General features: G+C 39.0%; 1 protein-coding gene across 1 annotated transcript in view; it reads right to left on the bottom strand.

Annotated features, from left to right (window-relative positions):
- The window catches only part of adarb1b (adenosine deaminase RNA specific B1b), a 158,389-nt gene that overhangs the window by 55,777 nt on the left and 76,345 nt on the right, over positions 1–26,267 (bottom strand). Inside the window, exon 3 of the mRNA XM_047370114.1 lies at positions 17–49. The gene's annotated coding sequence lies outside the window, so the exon portion shown is untranslated. The remainder of the gene's footprint in view (positions 1–16; positions 50–26,267) is intronic.

The raw sequence follows: 26,267 nt of genomic DNA, 5'->3' as shown, positions 1-26,267 counted from the left end.
AAAAATCAACACTGACCTTTGACTGCAGAAAGTCTGTGACTGGAAGAACCTGTTGAAGACAAAGAGAAAATGTATTTTCCAGGTAACTACACAGCAGTTACTGTTGATTTTCTACTTGTCTGAGTCAATAGTAGTGTCTACAATATCCTTCCTCCGTGTCTTAGTGTTACCAAGGAGTACATATGTAACGACAAACAGGATCTATTTCTCAAGTAAACATGCCATTTAAGACATGCAGATGTGTGTTACCTAAATTTGGCCATAACTATAATCATAGTAATATTTAACAGGAAACTGGAACATGTGACAGCTTTTAGGATTTATCCTTAAAGACCATCAGATCAGAAAACCAGCTGCTTCTCTCTGTTCCAACAAAGTGTTTGAGGCATAAAGGTGACCGGGCTTTTTCCAAATCTTGGCCCAAATTAAGGGACAAGCTCCTCCATGTGTGCACTGCCCCAACAATGAACTGTTTTAAATGTAGGATCATTTTTCTGTCCCACAATCACAAAAATGTTGTTCAATGTCAGGTATTTTATGTAGGAATATGTGTAAAATCATTTCTCATTGTTATATATGGTGGCAAATCTGTAATGATGCGGGCCTATTAATCTAAAGGCCCTGAACACACTGCTGGAAATACAGAGACATATATAAACAAAAATCTGGTGGGCTCTACCATTAAAAATAGAAAAGGGAGTCTTATAGCAGGATAATAACCAAAAATATATGGCCAAATCTGCACAGCAACATGTAACCTTTTGCTAAAAAGAAATATAAATAGTAATTTCAAATCTTATTACTTTCAATGAGATTAAATAGCAATACACCTATTCACAGGGCACATATCTTTCTTGCTTATTCCAAAGCAAAAAAGACGCTAATATAGGTTGCTAACGCACACGCAATACGATCCTCAGACCCAGTTACCAGGTGAGAAATGTAGGATTATCGTAGTAGAGACATAAAATTATCGTATTTTGAGGGAAATTATCGTACACTCGTCATAACCAAAATAACAAGTCTGTTGATGTGTTGAATAGCGTCTAATAAACACTCGCAGCTTTGTGGCGTCAGAACAGAATGGATTTATCAACAGCTGCAGCCCCACAGTGCTGGGCTCTGCTTCTTCTTCTTTTCCTCAATCATGGGCGGGCGCAGTGGACTATTCAGCCAATCATGGCTGTTGTTCTGAGGCCAACGCATAGACGTCACTCGTAGGTCACATTTAGAAAAGCACGATTGGCTGGAATTTCCAGCATCTGTTTCTGGACACAGATGCCTTCAAGGTTCACAAAAAAAACTCCGACATACTTTGGCGATAAGCTGATGAAGACTGATTACAACCACACATTCACGGAATGGTCAAATTATCGTACATTTGGCCTTTTTTAGGAATATTGATCGTACATCGTACAGAGAGCAAAATTATCGTACAAATACGATAATTATCGTACACCTGGCAACACTGCTCAGACCACTAATGTGAAGGGGAATCAGAAGGGTTGTGCTGTCCCTTCGAATTACGAGCAAACCGGCGAACAAGTTCCTGAATCAGTCACGTGGTATGGCCGGCTCTCGAGGCCTCGAACGTCACCACATGCGCCATCGACAAAAGCCTCAAAATGCGCTTCACAAAAAGCATCGGTACACTGGACACATCACTACTTGAAAACTGTAATAATTAGTTTAAGAAACTTGGAAATTGGTAAGAAAAACTAAACCTTAAATCCCTCAGCATATTTTATGGGATTAAATAGTGATTTGATGTTCTTCAGACATTAGAGAGCTTCTGCCGTTAAAACATTGGAGTCTGCAAATCTGCATTCTTGTCTCGGGTGTCATCGGTGAGTGACGCTAGCTATGATGCTAACTAGCGCCTGCATTTTTGCACCAAAAACTCACTCAGTGGCTAACGCCATTAGTCAACGCTAGAAATCAGTAAAAATAAAACCGTACCTGAAGGTTTGCATTAAAATATTGTTCTGCGTGTCATATCTTTAATTGTTATTGCATTATTGTTATATTAGCACAGGTTAGTGTTTTAAATGGTGCTAATTTAGTTAATAATGTTGTTACCAATGTCAAGTGCCTTTTATTAGCAGTTTGCTAGCATTGTGTTTTTGTCAAGCTAAAGGTAAGGTGTTTCCAATCTACATAATAGTGCCGGATGCATACGTTGTCATTGTGAATTTTATTAGGAGAAAATATCGAAATTATATATAAAGTTTTTTTTTTGGTCTTACTAATGTGTTCATGAGATGTAACTGATTACTTGAACTATACTGCTGTGCAACATGACACTTCACAAATAAATGTAGAACTTCTTTAAATTGTAGCTTTAACCTAATGGATATTAGCCTATTATATTTTAAGCTGCTTTATTCAGGCCTTGTCCTAGATCAGGGTTTTTTTGGTGCACCGTTCAACCCCCAGCGCTACGAAGAAGAAAGGATCATGATTCCAGTTCTGGATGGCGAGCCCCAGCCCAAGGGTCTGCAAGCACTGGTAGAGTGTCCTGACTGATCACAACAAAAGGGACATTAAGTAAGCATTTATCTGCCAGGCTGAAAGGACTAAAAAGACTATACAAAATGTGTTGCTTTATTATGTCTTTTTAAGAGCGTGGCTGTGGTATGGACACTTGGATCCATTCACCATTTAATCAGCAAATCAATTCATTTCTATAGTGTGTTTTCCTCTGTTGTTCCCACATCTAGGCTCCCAAGAATCCAGTCTTCTGATTAGGCACAATATCCCTTCTTAGCTGGTATTACTAGTGTTAAAGGTAAAAGTAACTTATCTTGCTACTTCGTCTTACGGTTAAGGTGTACTAGAAGGCATGTATGTGCAGGTTAAAAATTGTTCACAAGGTATTAAATCAGCCTTATTCCACGGGCATTTCAGTCTCCAGACCTCAATCCTTTAGAAAGCCTGTGGGTTGAACTGGAGAGATAAGAGCAAAAGGAGGACCTAGGACAGTCTATAGCTGTGCCCAAAGTGGGTAATCAAGCTCCAGTGTCCTGAATGTTTAGTTGTGCCCTGATTCAACACACCTGAATCAAGATAATGGCTCATCAGCAGGCCTCTGCAGAGCTAAGTGACTCGTAGAAGAGCTAATTCAGCTGTGAATGTTGGAGTAACACAGCTGTTATTTCCAAATGAATAAAAGTACAAAGAGCAAAAACTGGAAGTCCAAAGAACTAAAAATAACTGAATCTACAGGCAAATGTGATAAATAAAAAGCCTCAAAGCTATTCTGTCTTTCTTCTAGATAGCACCCGGGGACTGGGATGATAGTGCAGGAATGCAAAACGAGAAGGGGGAGAAATAACAGACATTAAAGCCCGAGAAGTACAAAGAAAAGAGAGACGAGGATATTGAGAAAAACCCTCGAGTGAGAACACAAGATAAAGAAATGAAAAAAAGCTCAGCAGAGATGTGGAAATGAAGACAGGGAGGTGGAATGAGGTGAACTGGAGGAGTTAGGAAAGGCTTTTTCCAAAGATACTGATGAGACATAAGAGACCGTAGCCGTAGCATCTCTTTAGGTTTAGCTGCTTCATAATAAATATACTTAAAGAGGTTAAAGGTTAAGTGAATGAGAGGAAGGTTTGCAGCAAAATGGAAGTAACTGGCCGACTGGTGAGAACAAGAAAACAGGAGCAGGCCAACAGATTCAGGTTTAGGTTTGTGGGGAAGGGAATCAGCTGAGAAAGTAAACGAACATAAATATACTCCAGACGCAAATTCATTCATGCTTCTGTGAGCAGGCCAACCATAACTTCAGCTGGCCAAGTTTCATCACCACTGTCTTGGCTGGGTTACTCTGGTCTGAATGCGCACTACTTTATTTTCTCAAATCAAGACCATAACAACCATTTCCCTCAGAATTAAAATCTATAGACCATACAAATTCTGCAAGCCAGCAACAATAAAGTCAAAGGAGCATGTGATATTGTACAAGTGGTGAAAAAAAACCCACTCATTGTGCTTTCGTCTTGGCATTTCAAGCGCTGATTGAGAGGATATACGGAGAGAAGCTGTGGCAACTCGGCAAACACCGTCTGCGGTCTTCCAGACTGAATTCAAGGCGCTACAGCTAACCTCATGACCTTTGCTGTGGTTTGACGGTGAAACAAGATCCTTGACAAAAACAACCTCTTAAACTGTTTTAAAGGGATGAAATCCAGGCTACTGTGGTCAGTTTGCAGAATGTTCAACTCAAGATCTAAGAATAAACCGTGGGAACCGTCTTCGTCTTCTATAAAAGTGCTAAAGACTGCATATGAATTTAAAATCTATTTCCAAGGATTGAATATGGCTCAGCAAGTGTTTCCTTACAAGATTACACTTATACTTTATTTTGACTATAAATTTGTCCTGGAATCTCCTGATTCCCCAAGTCAGATTAGTGGGAAATTTAGAGTGCCCTCCACTCTGGTAAAGATGTGTTAAAATGTGTAAAATTCCTCTTTTGTTGCAGATGCATAATCCCACACTGAATGTAATGAGAAAAATCTACCCTTTTAATTTAAGTCGCTAAAAATTCAGTGGGGACACAATCCTATGTTAAAAAAAATATATTGCTTCTTACAAACTATCTGTTGCCATAAATATTGGCACCTTAAACAATGTAACTACAGCATAATCTAATTCAGCATATTAGTGTTTATTCTCTTTATGAACATCTCAATAGTAATCCATAACTTTGTGTCTCTTTGGGGAATACATTTGAGAAGACTTCGAAAGATATTATTTTAGTGGAATCTAAAGACCCTCTGGCTTTCATATTGTACCTATTATACTTTATACACCGATTCATGAAATTATCTGACAAATGTGAGGTGTATGTTCTATATAGCACTATACTTCCTGCAATCTTTGAAGCTGGTCTTCACCAATAGTTCTTCTGGCTTTCTGAAGGTCCAAAGAAAGTCTTTGTTTTATCAGGAAAAGATGTAATTGCGATACAATTGTTGAATATTGTGATATTGATTGCAATTAACTCATATTTCCTTGACTCTTTTCCTTCATCACAATAACCCAAGCATGTGGTGAGGCTCTGCTGGGCACGTCTGCAGATCCCTTTAGTCAAGGATGTATGTATAAAAAAAACAACCTTCTTCCATGGCCATCTAGGTTCCTACACCTAAATCCTATAGAAAACCTGTTTGAGCTGACGAGAAAGCATAAGAGACAGCCAGGATTCTGGATGATCTAGGGAGACAGCAAAAAAGGAAGGTTCAAATCTCTCCAGGCTTGTAAAATGCTGTTGTGAAAAGCAGAAGATTTAGTGGTTATGCTAAAAAAAATATTTCTAAATGTTGGATTTTTTTCCTGGGAAAACAAAAAAAAATAAACACATTTATTTCACTTTTTGTGCATTTTCTATTTAGTGTTGAGGGTGCTGTACCAGAAACAGGGGTTTGAGATAGATCTGAATACTAAAAAGTGATGAAAGTGGGTCAGGTGGTTTGTTCTTTAGTTACTATTCTGTAATAAAAAAATAAAAAAAACCACTAAAAAAACAAATTAAAATCTGGCAGCAATTTAGAAGCTATCGAGCTAACAGGCTGATGGAAACAAGCAACATAAAACAAATCAAGAACCTGAAGAGGAACAGAACAGAGACCTCACTTTCAATTACCCATTAAACTGAACAGCTTCTGAAATACATTCTCTTTCCAACCTTTTTAAACTCCAAGTTTAAGCAGTTTTCTCAAGTCAAAGAGGAAAACACGTGAAAAAGCAAACCAACAGATATGCGCATGTCTTGCAGCGCCTCAAAATTCGAGTACGAAGGCAGATAAAAAACATCCAGACAGACAAGAGTGGAGTCTTACGGCCTTGTGAGGAAGTCGGCAACACTCGTTGAAGCGTTTATGGTGCTCAGAGTTTAGTGTGAGAGATTAGCAGAGACAGAAAGGGTGAGTCTTTGTAGCTGCAGACCTCTGAATGTCTGTGGAACACCACAAGCCAAGAATGAGAAGTATAAACTTGATACCTTACTGGACCAGAATTAAGTCTGAGAGGCTGAGCATGTTAAAAACGGGGGGTTATGAAAGAAAAAGAGAACAATCAGTCAACTGATAAGAGACATGCGTGACTGTAGACCATGGCTCACGGTATTCAGCCAAAAATTAGGCCGGTGGTTTAGTAACGACTGGCCACACACAACATTAAATCCTACCCCTCCCTCTGACCTACCTTTCAGTGCATTTACAAAAATTTAAACTCTAGTGTGTGTACTTTTTTTTTTTTGCTGCAACATATGCCTTAGATTTGTTAAATTGTTCTCTATGAAAGTTCTTGTGACATCATTCAGCTCAGACAAAAACAAGACAAAGTGGATGAGCAGAACCGCATTGTTCTTCAGAGAGGCTGGATGTCTATGTCCACTTTTTTGTCTTTAAAACTAATAACTGCAAGGTAATGTGATTATTGTACTTGTACTTATCCACCAGAGGGCAGCACTGCAACAAGAACAATTACAAGTGTGCTGTAACTGCAGAATCATACTCAAATGTAGATTTTAGTCAGCCAGCACACAGGCTTAGTAATAAGTCTCAAAATGGACCATATCTTTTTAAATACATACATTTCTAGATTGTTTGCTCACAATGTTTCAAAGTTAATCTTTTATAAGCCTTTCTACTCTAAGTCAGGAAAATTACCTCATCTTCAGCAAGCCTGTGTTGATTAACCAAAGAAGAAAAGTGTCTACATGTATATTTACTAGTGATGCACCAATCAATCGTCCAGAGAACGGAATCCACAAATGTAACCTTCACTGGATTTGGTTGGTGATCAAATATTGAAGAATGTGACCTTATTGTCACTCTACTATAAGTCCTTAAACCAACAGCATTCAATTTAATGCACTTTGTATGAGTTTAATAACATTTAGATAAAGAAATCTGGGTATGAAAAGGGGCTATGAATTGGTGAAAAGGCAAACTGACCCAGAACCCTTCCTCAGTCTATGTGCATGAATGTCTTTAGAAGGCCTTTGCTTTTAAATTTCTATGCAGCAGACCAGAAAAAGGAGCATCTTTCTCCATGCTTTGAACTGAATCACCATTCTGAGTGTTTTAATGCTTCCTATTGTTTTACCCAAAAGCTCCCGTTGCTGTGGCCGAGCTTCCTGCCAATGAGTCAACTGCAACAGTCCGTAAAGGTCAGAAAACACTCTTTTATGTCTCTGTTTAAAAAGCTGCCACTGTCTAATACAAATTACAAAGTTGACATTACAAAGTGGGGACAAGAGGACAGAATCTCTTTAAAAGATACGTCGACAGTGGCATGTGTATTGTTTTTAACCCTACTTATGTCAATATTATTTAGCAGTACTTTGCATACACAAATTGATGTATTTAAGAGAGCAGTTTAAGATTGAGTAGACCACTCAGAAAATAATAAGCATGAGGTTTTACTTTCCTGTTAGTTGCATGCTTTCAGCAGGTTTATTGCTTTGTTTAATTAAAAGAAACCTGACCAGAAAACAATTAACTGTCCACCAGAGAAGCACACCAACAGGAAGGAGAGAACCCAGCAGGGCATGACACTTCTGAAACTAATAAAATGTATAAATAACTTATTAGCCGAAAATGAATGAAAAATACAAAACAGCAATTACCCTTTTCTGTTCTTTTTATATCACTATATCAACCAGCCTAGTTTATAGTAATCCACAATATCTCAACATAAAGAGAAAGTTAATGGCATAAATCCTGAGAGGTAAAATGCATTTTGAGTTACATTTGAACCCTAAAAATGTCTATAATGATAAAAAATGTGTATGGGTGGCTCATCTCATGACAGATGTGATAAAGAAAAGTGATGCAATAAAAAATATAGTTTGTGTTCTTTTAAATCCCCAACCACAGCTGAACTTTTGAAGTAAATATGCTTAGAATAAATCTTTTCTACAGTTTTGTTTTTTGTAAATGAGTGTGTACATAACAAACAGATGTAGGGAAGTTAATTAACCAGGCTTGCTACCCAGCTGACAGAAGGCTCTTTATTTTACCGACAGGCACAGTATCTGTGGGTGGCTTGTTGTAAGGATGCTGGCCATTTTCCTTGCTTTGCATTTCGTAGCTTTGTGGTTTTGGTGTTTTCATACCTGAACATTTCAAGTATGAAATGGAGGCGTCTTTCACAGGACCATTTCATTCCTATAATGCATCAATTTGTACCCAATTTGGAATATCTATCTGCAAGAGGTCACTCAGTGTTGTTTTGGTTTGAATAGAGGTCACGATCTTTCATGCTCCATAAGCCAAATGCCCCAAATGGGGATCAGCTCCAAAACTGGAACTGTTACATACGTAAATGTTTGAGTTCACATTTTTGCACACAGATGATCCATATTCACCTGGTTAGATGTCTGATGAATCTGACCTGTCGCGAGGATTTGGATGAGTGTCATGAGCTCCTGGTGAGACTTTGCTGAAGCAGGTGACAAAGCAGCTGGTGTCTTAGCAGAGCATCACAGAAGCCACATGGCCTCAACATATTAGCCAACAGTGAAGGTTAGTGGTGAGGTATCAAAAAGAGAGTTAAGGTGGAAAAAATTAACTAATTTGGCATAAAATAAGATTTGTTTGTTAGGAAGCACAAATTAGACATGGAATCAGTGAAACACAGAAAGCTGAAAGTGTTTTTATTATAAGTTAGAGAATAGAGAGGGCAAAGCTACCGACGAAAGTGGTACATTTCTCTAAAATTAGACTCCAGTCAAACCTCTGGTCACAATCAGCAGATTTCAGAAAATTCATCATCTAAGGCCACTGCTAATTTCTCTCTAAAAATACAAATCAAATTTTAAGTAATAAGGACTGTGAGGTAATTCCTCCCATGAGAGTTGCTTCCAGTTCCCAGGCTGACCATTAACGCTTATTACTGGGCGTGGTTTTCTCCTTAACCAAGCCTCCTGCTCTCTCCGACTGGGACATATCCGCTTTGCTGCCGTTTTGGCTGAAGCATGACAAGACTCCCTGTGTGTGTGTGTGTGTGTGTGTGGTGTGTTGGCAAACACATATATGTAGAGATACACATGTCAGCTCAATACAAGTGAACAATGGGCTGCTCTATAAATGTCCTTCCTGGCAAGACGGACAAAAGGGCAGAGCCAACAAGCTGTAATAGAGGAAGGGCTAGAAAAGGGCAGCAGAGTGCAAGCCAGCAGAGCTATTTTCAAATTCAAGGTGCTTTTTCCACATATTTAATACTGATATAAACTAAGTCATGGACAACATTGGTGTACAACAGAGAAGCCATGTCAAAATGTATCATGCCTCCTCAGACTCTGATGCTAGTTTTATTTAGCATAAACAAGGAGCTGCATGACTGCTAATAAAGCTGAGATATTTTGATTTTCTTTCACAGGTGTTATGTTAGTCACCCATGTCAACGTTGATCCTACAGAGCTGCAGCAGGCTTGGATGGATGGATGGATGGATGGACGGACCTGGGCCGTCGCCTGGGCCTTGGCAGAAAATAAATCTTTTTCTATTTCAATATTTAAGTGTAAAGAAAATAAAATCAACTTTCATTCTTTTCCAGACTCTGAAGGAGCTTGGTTGAACAGACCCGACACTTTAGTGGTATTAAGATGTTGGGTTCAAAGTTTGGATGTGACGTGATTTAAAAGAAGTGACAGCGAGCAGCCAATCTTTCAGCATGGATCCAAGGACATTTTAACAGCACATGGATGAGATGATGAATAGAGTGCCTGAGAGGAGCCGCGCCCGCTCTCTGCCCTTGAAAAGACAAAAACACTCATAATTTGCTCATTATCCACAACAGGGGTATCTAGCAAGAGTCGCGTCGTGCTGAAAAAGCACATTGCTCTCACTTGAATTGTCCTCCCCCTCTTTGTTGTATTTGGTATATGTTGCAACAAACACGTCAGCATTTTCTGCTGTGACGAACGAGCCTCTTCTCAGCCAATTTATCTTTCTGGCCTGCTGTGTGGCCATGTTGCAGGAACAACTTTCTATTTCCTCTGTTCCACAGACCTGGGGAGGGGGGATTTAAAACCACAGGAAAAAACATTAAACTGTGTAAAAACACAGATAAGATGACGTGTAGGGTTAAAATGTCAAAATATTAACAGTAAGTTTCAGTTTCACACAGGCCCAGATGCAATAAAACACCTCCACAAGAAAGAATTGCAATGCAGCGTGACACTTTGGATAAACGCTGCACTCAAACTCACATGACTGCAGCTAAACACCTACAATCACAAAGAAAAGGCAAAGAGGTTGCCTCCAGTTTGAAAACAAAAGGGCAGATCAACACAGGTGAAAAGTTTCATGAGTTATTTGGTTATCTGAACATGTACTGCTTTAGTTTTCTGTTTTCCTCATCTTACATCCCCTGTGGTTTATGTTGCATTGGTTTATGAGCACTGGGTATACAATTAGAGAAAGAAATATTTACATTTCTGCTTGTTTGCCATCATAACAGATTTATTTTTATCAGAGGGTTTGTTCAAATTCCATCATTATTTAAAGCAATTTTCACTGCTGGCCACAATAAAAAAAAAATCAAGACAAAATCCAACTATAAGAAGGTTTATGATGAAGACACATATGAAACACCCAGTTAAACTGTCATTACCTTTTGTCTTCAAAATATAATAACCATTTTTGTGGCTCAAATATATACATTTACTCATCTAAATCTAAAGTAAGTGGTGCTGAAGGTTCAGAAATGTCTTAATTTAACTAAACCATGGGAGTATTACCATCAGGTTAGTGATCACAGCGGCTGCAGCTACTAATTGTCTGTGTCAGTTTTGTTTGACAGCACTTGCTGGATTGACTTCTCCACTCAACAATAGGAAGTGAAGACTCAAGAAGGATAGTTTTAGATTTACGCAAGTTAGGAAATTGTTTTGGACTCAACTCTAAACAACTGCAGTTTCCAAGATCCTCAGTTCAAATAACTGGTACAATCTCTAGGAGGAGCTTCAAACTGCCTCTCTCAGATAAAAGGAAATTGGTTAGGAAGTTCAGGAACAACCCAGGACCCACAGAAGCTGCCATGAACTCGAAACAACTGGAAAAAACTGTGTTTTTTCACTCCAGCATCCAAAGTGGATGCTGGAGTGAGATGGTGTCAACCAAGAAAGAAGCAGCTGCTCCAAAAAGAGCCACCTTCAAGTTTTCCCTTGAATTTGCAGCTGCCCACATGCATGAACCAAAAGCTTCTGGAAAAAGATTTACTAATCAGTCACGACAAAGACTGAGCAATTTGTCCACAATGACAGGGGGCGATTTTCAGGAAGTTAGGCAGAAATAACAGAAGCAGCTGTTGAGCATGTTGGTGGCAGCATCATGCCGGGGCTGTTTCTGGTGCATTCCATAAGATGGCTGAAAGATTGAAGGATGACTACCTTCAAATTCTTCAGCCTCAGCTCAAGTGAAAAGCTTGGTTATACCTGGGTGTTCAAACATTACAATGACACCAAACATGGAATGGCTAAACCAGGCAAACGTTAAACCTTGAAATGCTCTTCCCAAAGTCTCAACCTCATGGTGCGTTCACGCCGAACACGGATTCTGCAAATTTTTCGCCTCATTTGTGTGCTTTTGCCCGCTTGACATTCCGCGTGAACTCCGCGTTGGCATTTGGCAACAAGCGGCAACGCTTCGCCGCGTCATCAAATAGGAGGAGCTTCCATCTGCTGCTTGCTGGTTTCAACTGAACATGGCGGACATGGATTTCACGGATAATCACGGTGTTTTACCTGTGGAGAGCCGAAAAACGCCGCCGACGTCAATGTCCCTGGGTTCACCAGATTCTTCAGGGACGGGAACAGTTCGGAGATTAACACCACCTACTCCAGGAGCTGCATCTGGATGACGGTCGATTTCAGCGGTATTTCCGTCTATCCAGGACCCAGTTCGAAGATCAGCTGCCCCGCGTTGGGAGACGAATCGGCCTCCGGGACACCAACTACCGGCGACCGCATTGAAGCCAGCCCGAAGCCAGACACCGGACACTCAAGCTCCGCGGAGCCAGCGGCATCCAGCCCACGGCCGATCCGAGTCAGGCACCCAGATTTCGGCTAGCTGCTCTCTGTTGCTCCCTCTTCTGACGCGCGGTGGTTCACTAGGGGCCGTCAATAAGTTTCCGAACCAAACCATCGTGGAAAATCTAAGTGCCTGAATCGGATCGGCCGTGAGCTAGATGCCGCTAACTCCGCGGAGCTTGAGCGTCCAACTTCAAACTAACTTCACCGCGGTTTACCGGCGCTGTATCCCTGCTGCTGAACGCTTGTCCATCTGTCTTCAGTGAGTAAATAAATCTCAGCTCAATAAAAAAACAGCCTATTTTTAATGTCCACATCTCCTAAATATAAGATATTTTTGCCTAAACATAACCAGGCCAGGTCCTTTCTGTACTTGTCTCGGTAAAAGTAATTAGTTCTGAGTCATACAACTCTGGCTGGCCGCACACCGCCACTATGATCTGGTCCTCCATCTTCACTGACAACCGCTTCTTCTCCGCTTTGGTCCTTCACCCTACGTCACAGCCACATCCAGTCCCTGATTGGTTGACGCGACGCGAATTTAGGAATAAGTTCTGATTTTTCAACTCGTCTCTCTCTCCGCTCCCGCTTCGCTTGGCGCACCTTATGCGCCGCGCCCCCCATGTCCTCCGCCCCGTGCCGCGCCGCTCCGCTCCTGAACGCACCTTTGCATAGGGATAACATGTAAATTGGCCGCTCCTTTCGCAGAAACCGCGTTCGGTGTGAATGCACCATTAGTGAACATTTAGGGATTACTTAAAGGCCGAATCTGTGCCAGGAAACCAACTAATTCAAATGAAATATACCTAATTCTGCCAAGACGGGAGGTGAAATATTCAGACAGAATTACACCAGAAGTTTGTTGCCAGCTACAAAAGCATCCTGTGAATGTGCAACTTGTAGAGAAATATTTAACCAAATATTGCACTTTACTTCGTGTATTTATGTTTGTGATTTATGTTTGTGAGGATTAGAGAAAATACACAATACATTTGAATTTCTGCACCCAATTATTGTTTTTTAACCATTGCAGAAGTAGGTTGTATAGTCATTCCACTACAAGGAGTGTGTTGCAAAGAAATTCTAACAAACCAAAAATAATATGATTACCCAGGCTATGATGATTGTACACTTATGATGAAAACTGTAGAAAGCCAGCTCTGTGGCAACAGTTGGGTAGTAATGATCACATTTTAATCGTACAGGAAAAACAAGAAAATTGGGTACAATAGTATTTTTCTGTTTGTTTCTGCGATGACGTTGTTTCTTTAAGTACTACAATTTTGCCAAAAATCTGACTTTTGTCTCCTAAGTTTTTTGGCTCCACTTTGATGTTAGACTTCCACAAAAAATGTGCCAACAAACATCCTGATGTTTGATTACAAATGAATCCGTGATGTAAAGAGCTTTTATTGAAAAAGAGTAAAAGCATATCCGTAGTTCTGCGCCTTCAATTACACTTTCATACTGAAGAAGTGTCTTCAACAAATCTTCAACAAGCCCTTCTTTCGTTTTGTTAACATTTATGTGGCGAAGGTCTGTAAATGTATACCTGGAAGTAAACTGCGGAAAATGGTGCTTATGTACAAAAGCAAAGTCTAATCATGCAGTAAATGAGCCAAAATCCATAAATTTAGTTTTCCGGAAAGACATTATGAACAGAAACTTAAGGTTTCTTGCAAATGTTTGGCCAATAGTAAAAGACGTGAATCTTCTGAGTAGTTTGATGCACTTCTATTTCTTTTTTAGAACACACGGGTTCAAATAATTGGTGTTTGCTACGATAGCCAACCAATTAATCACACTCTTTGGTCTACAGCTGTAAAACTTTAAAAAGAGTCATGCAATAACAAAACTGCTCCATCCGGAACGTTTGAGGTCATGCCCAAAAAACATCCAGGTGTTCTGCTCAGGCGGGATGTGTTCAAGTATCTCTGCATGCACGGCACCATTGCAGGTGCACATATTAAAAGTGAGTCTGAGAAACAGTTTGTTCCTTTCCTCTCTTGACTATCTGGGTCAACCATCTGGGAAGCTGCCAAAGCCTTGGCAAAGTGGGCAGGTGGCCATCACATCTGGCTTATAACCAAAAGAACTTCCACATAGACACAGAAAGTGCAGAACCATCCAGGTAACATCTGTACTGCGACCACCCAGAGAGGCTATTCAGCTCAGCCACATGACACTGGATGAGATACTTTGGGAGGAAAATACTGGGCTGTGCAGATCAAACTTTATAATTACTTTAAGATTGCTTTTATGTGCAAGTTTGCATACAGCAAGAGCTTAATACTGTTCAATCTCACAGGTCAGGAAGGAGGGTTTAGAGCTAATAAAGATTAATTCCAGCCTCACAGATACTCTTGAAACCTCTTTCTCTCCCAGTCCCATCGCTGTACAATGGAAGAGCAAGATTTCCCAGACCACTTCTATTCACCGGTCCTGGATCGGATTACTAGAGAGGAGCTCAAAAACTAGGCCACCTCATGTTGTATTCACATGTGTGTCTTATGATAGTACAAGATGTGGGCATCCAGTAAAGAAGGTTACATCTCACACCTGGTAAAAACAAAAACCTTTGGAGAAAAAAATGAAAACCTGCTCCAGAAAGACATGCATGAATGCAATAAATTCATTTGCAGCTGCACAACATTTTGTGTCCTAAACTGCAAAGTAGACAAACCAAATCAGTCAAAGCAGCGCGATAAATCTGAAGGGTGAAAACATCCGCCAGCAGGTAGTCTTTAACAATTTATTATTTCAGGGTTGGGATTTGGAAGCTAGGGCTTCAGAAAGATGGTAAATCTTATTTGTAGCTGGTTTTTCTGCATCTGTGCTGCAGGTGAGCTGCATAACCTCTCCTTGAAAGGCTTGCTCTCTGGGGAATAAAGGATGGTGCCACACAGTAGAGGATACTTGATTTTATAACATCTAGTCATCTGTGTTACTCGCTGGATAAAGAAAAAACACTGAGATTTTTTATGAAACAGATCTATTTGCTCCACCCCCCCGCTGCAGGACTTCCACTCAGGGACGCTCATTCAGCCGGCGGAGAGCTCTGATTTAGTTATCTGAAGCAGAACAAGAAAATGAAATCAAACATTGAAGACATCAAGCTGAACACCAGTATGCCTCTCTGTAGACAAGGAACAATCACACAATAAATAGTCTCTGGACTGTGTCAGTACCGCTGGTAACATAAAAAGATACAAGTCTCCTGGTACCATGCTACCAGGTCAGAACCCATAAAGTGGAAATGAAGGATGGACAGACTGATTCAGATACTTTCCCCCTTTCAGGTTTCCCAGCCTCTATTTGTTGATCTTCCCCAACCATAATCTTCCATACACGCTTCATGTTTTTTGTTTCTTTTTGTATTTGCTATTTTGTCACATGTCAACATTTCACACGTTTCACTCCTGTGCCTGCAGGTGTGCTATTGCTTAAATGATATGGATGCAGGGATTTCTGCAATGATTTTAATGTGATAAAAAAATAACATATCAGACCACTGAAGCCTTAATTTCAGATTGTGTGACAGGAGTTATGGTTTAAAACCTGGGTAAAGTTGCTGAGTGTTAGGGGGAGAGTCACTAAAATCACTTTTATCAATCAATTACTTTTTAGCAGTATATCTAGAACAGACGATTCTGTCTCAATGACTGCACTTATGTAAAGCCACCTTAAACTGCATGGAAAGGTGAAACTGTAACAAACTTTAAATACATTTTGCCATCACAAACTTGTCTTTTAAAGCCAGAAGAATAGAGAGGTTTACAACCTATGTTCTACAGTCAAACCACAACAGTCACAACAGTTACACTCTGAAACTGAATTAAAATGAATCTAAAATCAAAACAAGTTTGTAACATTCAAAGATTTTTAATAAAAAAAACTGAAATGGTGATATGGAACTCAAAATAGCCTTAGCTACATACAGCAGCAGCAGATGCATTATGACAAAAAATATTCTATTTATAAATATTCTATTCAATTCTGGTTTAAACACCTAAAATGGGTTTGATAAGACCATTACTCCTCTCACCCTTGCCACACATCGGTCTATCCTTCATTTATTTAATGTTTCCACTAAGGTTAGCTGGTTTTATTAATGTATTTGAATGTAATCACTGTAACACATTGTAATATATTTCTGTTCTTAAACAAATACCAATTGCTCCTGAGCTGTTATTTACAGTCAAATGAAAATACAAACAGAAGAGGGGTTTAAACTGGGAGACGACTAAAACAAAGGGCTCGGAATATTTAACCTATAAGAAATGTTTAGCACCCTGCCATCAAAACGTTACTCCCTACATTCAGGGTCCATCTAAAAACTACAACCTCCCTTCCAGGACCCTTTCTACGATATGATGTGTTTTTGTCCTGCTCTGGAAGGTAGGATTCATACCAAGTCCTTAAATCTGGTTGCAAGTTTCTTTAAAGTATGCGTATCTTAAAATATCCATAAGCCATAAGCACTGAGTCTGTATCAGTGGTGAAGGATATATATATATATATATATATATATATATATATATATATATATATATATATATATACACACAGTACAGACCAAAAGATTGGACACACCTTCTCATTCAAATAGTTTTCTTTATTTTCAGGACTATGAATATTGTAGTTTCACACTGAAGGCATCAAAACTATGAATTAACACACGTGGAATTATATACTGAACCAAAAGTGTGAAACAACTGAAAATATGTTTTATATTCTAGGTTCTTCAAAGTAGCCACCTTTTGCTTTGATTACTGCTCCACACACTCTTGGCATTCTGTTGATGAGCTTCAAGAGGTAGTCACCTGAAACGGTTTTCACTTCATAGGTGTGCCCTGTCAGGTTTAATAAGTGGGATTTCAAGCCTTATTAATGGGGTTGGGACCATCAGTTGTGTTGTGCAGGAGGTGGATACAGTACACAGCTGATAGTCCAACTGAGTAGACTGTTAGAATTTGTATTATGGCAAGAAAAAAGCAGCTAAGTAAAGAAAAACGAGTGGCCATCATTACTTTAAGAAATGAAGGTCAGTCAGTCCGAACAACTGGAAAAACTTTGAAAGTGTCCCCAAGTGCAGTCGTAAAAACCATCAAGCGATACAAAGAAACTGGCTCACATGAGGACCGCCCCAGGAAAGGAAGACCAAGAGTCACCTCTGCTGCGGACGATAAGTTCATCCGAGTCACCAGCCTCAGAAATCGCAGGTTAACAGCAGCTCAGATTAGAGAACAGGTCAATGCCACACAGAGTTCTAGCAGCAGACACATCTCTAGAACAACTGTTAAGAGGAGACTGTGTGAATCAGGCCTTCATGGTAAAATAGCTGCTAGGAAACCACTGCTGAGGACAGGCAACAAGCAGAAGAGACTTGTTTGGGCTAAACAACACAAGGAATGGACATTAGACCAGTGGAAATCTGTGCTTTGGTCTGATGAGTCCAAGTTTGAGATCTTTGGTTCCAACCACCGTGTCTTTGTGCGGCGCAGAAGAGGTGAACAGATGGACTCTACATGCCTGGTTCCCACCGTGAAGCATGGAGGAGGAGGTGTGATGGTGTGGGGGTGCTTTGCTGGTGACACTGTTGGGGATTTATTCAAAATTGAAGGCATACTGAACCAGCATGGCTACCACAGCATCTTGCAGCGGCATGCTATTCCATCCGGTTTGCGTTTAGTTGGACCATCATTTATTTTTCAACAGGACAATGACCCCAAACACACCTCCAGGCTGTGTAACGGCTATTTGACCAAGAAGGAGAGTGATGGGGTGCTGCGCCAGATGACCTGGCCTACACAGTCACCGGACCTGGACCCAATCAAGATGGTTTGAGGTGAGCTGGACCGCAGAGTGAAGGCAAAAGGACCAACAAGTGCTAAGCATCTCTGGGAACTCCTTCAAGACTGTTGGAAAACCATTTCAGGTGACTTCCTCTTGAAGCTCATCAACAGAATGCCAAGAGTGTGCGGAGCAGTAATCAAAGCAAAAGGTGGCTACTTTGAAGAACCTAGAATATAAGACATATTTTCAGTTGTTTCACACTTTTTTGTTCAGTATATAATTCCACATGTGTTAATTCATAGTTTTGATGCCTTCAGTGTGAAGCTACAATATTCATAGTCATGAAAATAAAGAAAACTCTTTAAATGAGAATGTGTGTCCAAACGTTTGGTCTGTACCATATACATATATATATATATATATATACATATACATATATATATATATACATATACATATACATATATATATATATATATATAATATTAGCTGTTTAAGAGCAACAAACCAAAATGAGCAAAAAGATGAAACATATTGTCTTTGAAATTATAAAAAGCAACAGTCAAAAAACTCCCATCTATTTTCTCTGGCCTTTGATTAATCATGAGATGCTGTTGGTTCTTATGAATCTTAGCTCTTCTGTGTTTTATTTATTTTTTATTCTATTTATGCTATGATATTTTGATTGTTGTCATAATTGTGAAGCACTTTGGTCGATTTTTGTTTTTTTAAATATGCTATATAAATAAATTTGAAAAAAATAAAAATAAAACATAGCACAACCAGTACATGTCGTCCAAATTATTCCACAGTTCAGTCAGATTAAAAATTTAATCTAACTCAACATCCCCATCCACTTTCATTGCGTGTATGAAACCTATCCTTAGGCAATGTCAACATCCACTCCATTATTTGTTCTCTATTTGTTTAGTTGTTAAAGATTTAAAGCCATTAGGCTGCAGAACTGCATTTGACATTTCTTTTCACCAGGCAGAGGCAACCGTTACATAAGGGTTACTATTTTAGACTGGCAGATATCAGCCACCACTGCTTCAGTAATGGGCTGGTTTTTAGAGTACTTCACGAATACAGCTGACGAACAGAATTCAAGTTTCTATGCCTGTTAAAACAGAGCTAAAGAGATGCATTTGTGTTATATTAAAAGCACAGTTTGGTTTATTTTACTGTATTTATGATACTTGAACATTGCATTAGGGATGCTGTGTAGGCACTTGAAAAGCTCAAAGAAACATCTATTGTCCTTAGAAGCTGCATTAATCTGGTATACATGTGAGGAGTGGTCTGAAGGACATATGATTTAATAGGAACTTGCTGACTCTGGAGGGCTTCAATGTCATTTCGCCTTTTGGTCATCCAAGGTGAACCAGGAGCTGGGGTGGAGAGAGCGAGGAGGCAGAGAACAGAGCGAGACCATGTGACAGTTGGGGAGTCAAAGTGGGTGTAAGATCGAGAGAGATAAACCAACTGAAAAACAATTTACACACGTGTTTCTTTTTTCTCTATTTTAACGAATAACAAAACAGATTGAAAACAGAATCCTGGGCAGATCATTGGAAAATTTCATTGTACTGACCGCATTTACAAATATGTACACACACACACACACACACATATATATATATATTTATATATATTTATATATATATATATATTTATATATATATATATATATATATATATTTTTTTTTTATATATATATATATATATATTTATATATATATATATATATTTATATATATATATATTTATATATATATATATATTTTTTTATATATATATATATATATTTATATATATATATATATATATATATATATATATTTATATATATATATATATATATGTATAATGGCTGCACGGTGGCGCAGTTGGTAGCACTGTTGCCTTGCAGCAAGAAGGTCCTGGGTTCCATTCCCGGCCTGGGGTCTTTCTGCATGGAGTTTGCATGTTCTCCCCATGCATGCGTGGGTTCTCACTGGGTACTCCGGCTTCCTCCCACAGTCCAAAGACATGCCTGTTAGGTTAATTGGTAACTCTAAATTTCCCTTAGGTGTATGAATGAGTGTGTGCATGGTTGTTTGTGTGTTGCCCTGCGATGGACTGGCGACCTGTCCAGGGTGTACCATGCCTCTCGCCCATAGACTGCTGGAGATAGGCACCAGCTCCCCCGTGACCCACTATGGAAGAAGCGGTAGAAAATGACTGACTGACTGACTATATATATATATATATGCACAGTCACTTAAATCCAACAAATAAAAGAAAAAAATGATTCATTGATTTAAATTTGGGAGCCGGATGTGTTCAAGCACATTTTACCTGCGCTCTAATTGTAGTTCCAACAGTAAAGTTATCCATATTAATAACTGCAACAACGCAGGGAGAAAGCACTGTAGAGAAAAAAAAGAGATCATCATAAACTACAGTTAATACAGAAAAGGAGACACGATTCCATGCAAGAACAATGTGTGTACGTTTTGATTCGCAAATATTTAGTTTCGCAAGTGAAACAGGAACGATTAGCTATACAATGCGGGTTTAATGTGTTTTCGAAAACATAAATGATATTTATACGGTAAGTTTTTCGTCTTCGCTGCCGTACATTGCTGCTTATATTGTCTGCTGCTTCGTCCCGCCCATGGGTGACATTACGTTTCACGCAGAAGAACCAAGTATTCTGCGTTGGCCAAGCTGAACCAGAGTTTGTGCCCTAGAACCTCTTTAGTTAGTGGAAACATGCGTCACTGGTTCGGGAATCCTGTTTGGCAATTGGAACGGCTCCACACCACAAGGTGTGAAAGCAGTATACGATACCTTGGGGAATTATTTTTAACAATCATTTTTGCAACACAGATGGATTAATACTTTTTACTTTAATTATTCATGATCATTTGAAAGGTTCCTAACAAATAGAGTTGGGTCGGTGCTATTTTACCTCTTTGCCACGTTGTACCTCTTTACCATATTGACATGTTGCCATTTCATCCCTTCCTACTTTTATTTCGTACCTGTAAACAATCAGTTTTGATTAAGTTAATTTCTTTAGGCTTGCTAAGTCATTACAGAAAGGAGATAAGTAATAAGGATACTCACATCTCCAAAAAAACAAAACATTTTTCTGGAGCCTTTTTTTTGTAAAAACTGACATACAGCCCAGGCTAAAGGCACTGATTTTATCTCTTAAACTCCACTCATAATGAGTCTTACACAAAATGTAAGTTTATGTGTTTTCCAGTGTTTAACCTATAGTAGTAAATTGTCTTGACTGTCCTCAAGCTTGTCAGAGTTGAGACCATGCCAATCAGAAGGTTGAGTTCCCTCAGAGTTTTAAGGAACTTCTAAGTTAAGACAGAACATTTATGACAGTGTCCTCTTCCCACTGAGCCAGATTGGCGCATAAGAAGCACCAACATTCATGTTTTTTTATGTTAATTTCTAGTAAGGGCAAATAAAATCAGGTTTTTTTACTGTTTTTTTTTCTTTTTGGCAAAATGAGTGAAGTAAGTTTGCACCACTTTTCAGCCAATAATCTAAATTTATTTGGTGTGGGAGGCTGCAGAGAAGCTCTGTGGGTGTGAGCTAATGTGTGCATATGGGACCATGAGAAGGACTGAAAATATTTTTGTGAAAAAGGAGCCAACGAGAGTTGGTTTGAGAGCTGCTTTAAGATGTATATGGTCATATTTCAGTGATGGTTCAGCTTTTACAGACGTGTTTTTGGCACCATTCTGAAATCTGCATCATAAATCTGTAGTTGGATGAGCTCCATACCAACAGGAATTATGCAGAAACATTATGCAAAAAACAGAGTTTTGACAAAGGTGTTTGTTCTGCTCAACATTGTGTCTGAAGGTTCACCTTTTTTACTCCTTTATGTCGGACGTAGACACTTAAAATATTATCTCTGATCGTCTTTGACCGGGCAAATGTCTGACACTGAGTTAAAGAACATCTTTTACAGATGACTCAACATCTCATTTTTTCTTCAAAAAGTAAATACATCAATCAGCCAGAACATTATAACCACTGAAAGATAAAGTCTGCATGATCATCTAGGAAAACCTCCATCTCTTGGCTTCGATAAGTTGCAACGTTGCCTTTCGCCCACCTAACCAGTGCTACAGGTTTGCAATTAAAGACCACCACACACAAACTTCTCCTCACAGTAGCAGCACATTCTCAGTAAGAGATATGTTTTTTTACCAAACAGCTACAGTGATAGAGATAAACTGAAAATCCCGGCGAAGCATTAGTTTCTGCACATTGTCACGTCTTCTCCAGTAAATGCTTCATCTTCTCTGACGTACCAAGATTTTTACAAATCATTAAGCAGCAGCTCACACTTTGCGCATGTCCTCTACTACCTCCTGCAACAAAAACCACAACAGTGGAGCCAGTTTTATGGGTTTTGTCACGTCTGTTTCACTGCCCATTTTCAAGCAAGTTCTGGAAGAGTGAACAACAATGGAAATTTAGAAAACACGTGCTACAATAATCTTTAGTTTATGAGTGCTTTACAAAGCTCAGTTTTAATGCATCGTTCATGCAGATGGTATCGCCACCTACAGGTGCGGGTTTGGCATTCCAGCATTGCTGTTAGAAAGTGTCCACAGAAATGTAGTTACAAACTGAGTAAGAAAGATCATTTAAAAAATATATATCTAATTTACTACAGCTTAGGCCCAACAGTCAGTGTTTATAAATGCTCATTACATTAATCGTTAGATCATCGTTTATAAACAGTGCTGCACAGTCAAGATATTTTACAATTCGAGACAACTGTAAATCCGCAGCATACAGTCACAGTCTCAAAAACAGAAATATTGCTTTGGTCCATTATCATTAAATAGTTACATGAAGTAGTGCACCTGTGTTGCTAAACACTGAAACAAAAACACACTAGTTATACTCTCATAGAACTGACAAATCTGTCGAAAGCACACACAATCCAAAGCACTCAGTAAACCAGTGGCCATGCTGCAGCTGCCAAACAAGACACCCCCTGATTTCCCAACTAGTTAGACTTTTCCTTCTATTTGCTGGAAAAAGAAACTCTCAAAACTGAGCAACTATTGAGCATTACAATGTCTTGAAATGTGGTAATATTGTTTTGCCCAGTAGTTGTTTTGTTTTTAATTTAATTTGTATCTAATATACATTAATTTGAACAATAAACAATAAATTAGTGAAGCTTCTTCCATCATCTCTGTTTATGTCTAATCAGTTCTAACAGCTCCTCTCTGTGCTATTGGATGTACATTATGAGACTGTGTGTGTGTGTGTGCGCGTGTGTTTTGCTGACTTATTTGCAGCTAAGAGTAGCAGCAGATGTGAGAGGTAATTTGGAGCCCCCCGAGAGACTCGGTGGTGCTTTACAAAGCATTATGGTTAAATATCCCATCATTAAACCAAACTGGACTTCAATGGCATTTTTCCTGTTTCCCACGAACACAATGAGTGACTTACCCATTTCACTCTGAAGTGTTTATGTTCAAAATAACAGATTCTGAATGAAAAGCGGCAAAGTGCATTATTTATCGCATGTAAAAGCTGGATGTGTTTTGGTAAAATACTCAGAGCTACAATTATATACCTACTTTTTAAATAAGGGAACAGGTCATACCAGGGGTTCCTATGTCAGATTTCCATACTGTTCCAGTTTAAATTGGATGGATGGACGGACAGATGGAAATATGTTTCCTGAAAGTTTTCTTTTTCCATACTTATGCAGTCCATAGAAATCCATAGAAAACTGGCATCCTCCAATTATGATGCAACAGAACTAATAAAAGGGAATTAATCAATACAGCTTAAAGCCTTAAACTTAGATTTATGAGCTTAACGCCTTCAAGCCAACAGCATTTTCATTATTTACCAATAGTTCTACACACAAACTGTGCTTATAATCTGGAGGACTTGTCGTTGAAAAAAATTGATGTAATGAGATAAAACAAGAACAAAAGGTGGACAGTGGCCAAAACACAGACAGACAGACAGACAGACAGGCAGGCAGGCAGGCAGACAGACAGGGAGGGATGTGAACAGAGAATGAGGTCATGTGCTGCCAAGGCCCTTTATTTCTATCATTATTTTAGCTCCTGTTAATTTTCACTGGGGGCTTTTGAGAGCGCCCGAGTGGAGTTCAGATTTAGCATAACCAATAATGGCCCACTTGATACCCACTACCTAGTCTCAAACATTTTTCCACCTATTCCTCTACCACCAAGAGAGACACTAAAGTACTGATTCTCAATCCAGCATGCAGATAAAATCTGATCAGCACTGATCCAGAGGAGGAGTTTTTAAAAAGTAGAGGAAGGAGGATGTGGTTATTATATGCAAGATTCCAACACCAGGACAAACACCACCCACGGAAAATGAGTTTGCAAAGGTAGGAACAACTCAGCATTTGAATCAAGATGTTGTTGTGATTATGAATATGAATATATTATTTAATATTTTATATTAATATTTTATCAAATAATATTTTGGTCTGTTAAGGTTTGTCCTGTGAATACCAGCCCAGTAAGGCAATGGTATTAGGACAAAATAGAAAAGTGTGAGATGACCTCTGACATTATTGAACAGCAAAACTCGGCACACACATGGAATAAATTCACACAATTTCTTAAAATACAAGAATTTATTAACAAAAATAAGTCAACTCAAAGTCAAACATATTTCAATCAACAAACTCTTTACTATGCTAAAACAATCCAACTAAACTACCAAGCAGAATGAACGAATGAGGAAGACTAATGGACTATGTACAATATAAACAAGTTGATTAAAGATGATTAGAAACCATGACCAAAAGAGTGATGCAACATTACCATGCAATGTTTATGTTTGAGAACCAAGGATTATCTTGAAGAATCTGGAAATGAACTTCAGTCTTGGAATCAACTTAGGCAATAACCAGCAAACGTTTAGACAACCATTCACAATGTAAGATCAGATAAAATATTATTTTAATAAAATAATGTTTTAAGAATGATCTGCTGAATAAAACCAAACTCCTTGATGACCAATTCTCAACGGTGCCTCATTAGCTCCCTTTATTTCTTAAAATAATATTTAAAGAAATATTATTAAGGAAATAGTAAAATATTTAAGGAAATATTTTGAAAAAGAACCAAATCTTTCTGGAGAAATGGGGATTAATGGTGTTTACTTAGTTATCAAGTTTAGTAAAACAATGTATAGGGAAATATTTTACTGGATTGAAAACTAGCAACCTTTTTGGGTAAATGATCTTTAGCAGCAAGCACATGTTTTTAGCTGTTAGCAGTTAAAGCTAACAAAAGAAGCTGATAGCTTATCATCCGAATCAAACACATACCTTTAAAATACCGTTAATAAAAGGGTCAAAATGCATAAGGTCGGACAGCGCGTAATGGCCGATCTTCTGTGTTTAAAATCACCCTTTAAATAAAGTTTGTCTTAACTTTAAAAACACACAAACACAGAACACAACCTGAACACGTGTGTTAAGCAGATAATCTGCTAGCAATAAGATGGCTGAGTTTCACACAAACAAAACCAAACTTCATAAAAAGAAAAAATGTTTAGATCATTTCATTCTAAATTACTTCGCTCTGCCCAAAACTTAACCTCTTATGTGAAAGTTGTCCGGGTGACGACGAAGTTTGAAGAAAGCTCTGTGAACAAAAGATTAGCTTCAGCTAACCTCCGTAGCTGTTGGGTGGGGCGGCTCGCTCTGTCCGCCGACCAAACTGCATAGTTACTGCCATAACCACGGTGATGCGTCCCGTTGTCCTTCCTTTGGGAAACTGCTTCACTCGGCTTGCTGGGAACTCTCTGGAAACAGTTCGATTCTGCAGATCTCAGAGAGAAAGTCAAGCAACGCATGTACCTTAATTACCCCTTTTTATGAATGAATACCGGATACACAAACAGAAATTCATTCGTACTTAACTTAGTGCATATGACCGCGTGATCTTATGACACTCTTGGATCCAGTTTGAAGAGATATGTCTGTTTGCCTGCAAAGAGACATTAGCGCGTTGTGCCTCTCCTGTCCCAATCCTCTAGAGACCGGCATGGAAGAGATCGATTCCTTGGGACGGTGGGAGTTTTATACGGGCAGTGACCTCACGGGAAGTCCGCTTTTACCCCCCCTTCCTAAGTTGTGCTGGAAGTCGGTTAATGCAATTTATTTTGAAAGTTCCAGAAAAGTTTGTACCGGACTTCATGTTGTAATCCATGGCTGTGGGTCCCAACAATGTTAAAATCAAGCATCAACAGCACATAATGTGTTCTTACTCTTTCAAAGTGCACTTAAACACCCACGCAAATTTATATCAAAATCCACATGCAATGTTCAACAGGACACCGTTTGTCGTTTCATCAGATTCATTATTTATAAAGTGGCTGAGTAGTC

Source organism: Girardinichthys multiradiatus, chromosome 7 (assembly GCF_021462225.1).
Source record: "Girardinichthys multiradiatus isolate DD_20200921_A chromosome 7, DD_fGirMul_XY1, whole genome shotgun sequence".
Classification (NCBI taxonomy): Eukaryota; Metazoa; Chordata; class Actinopteri; order Cyprinodontiformes; family Goodeidae; genus Girardinichthys; species Girardinichthys multiradiatus.
This window is presented reverse-complemented; position numbering and strand designations above follow the sequence as displayed.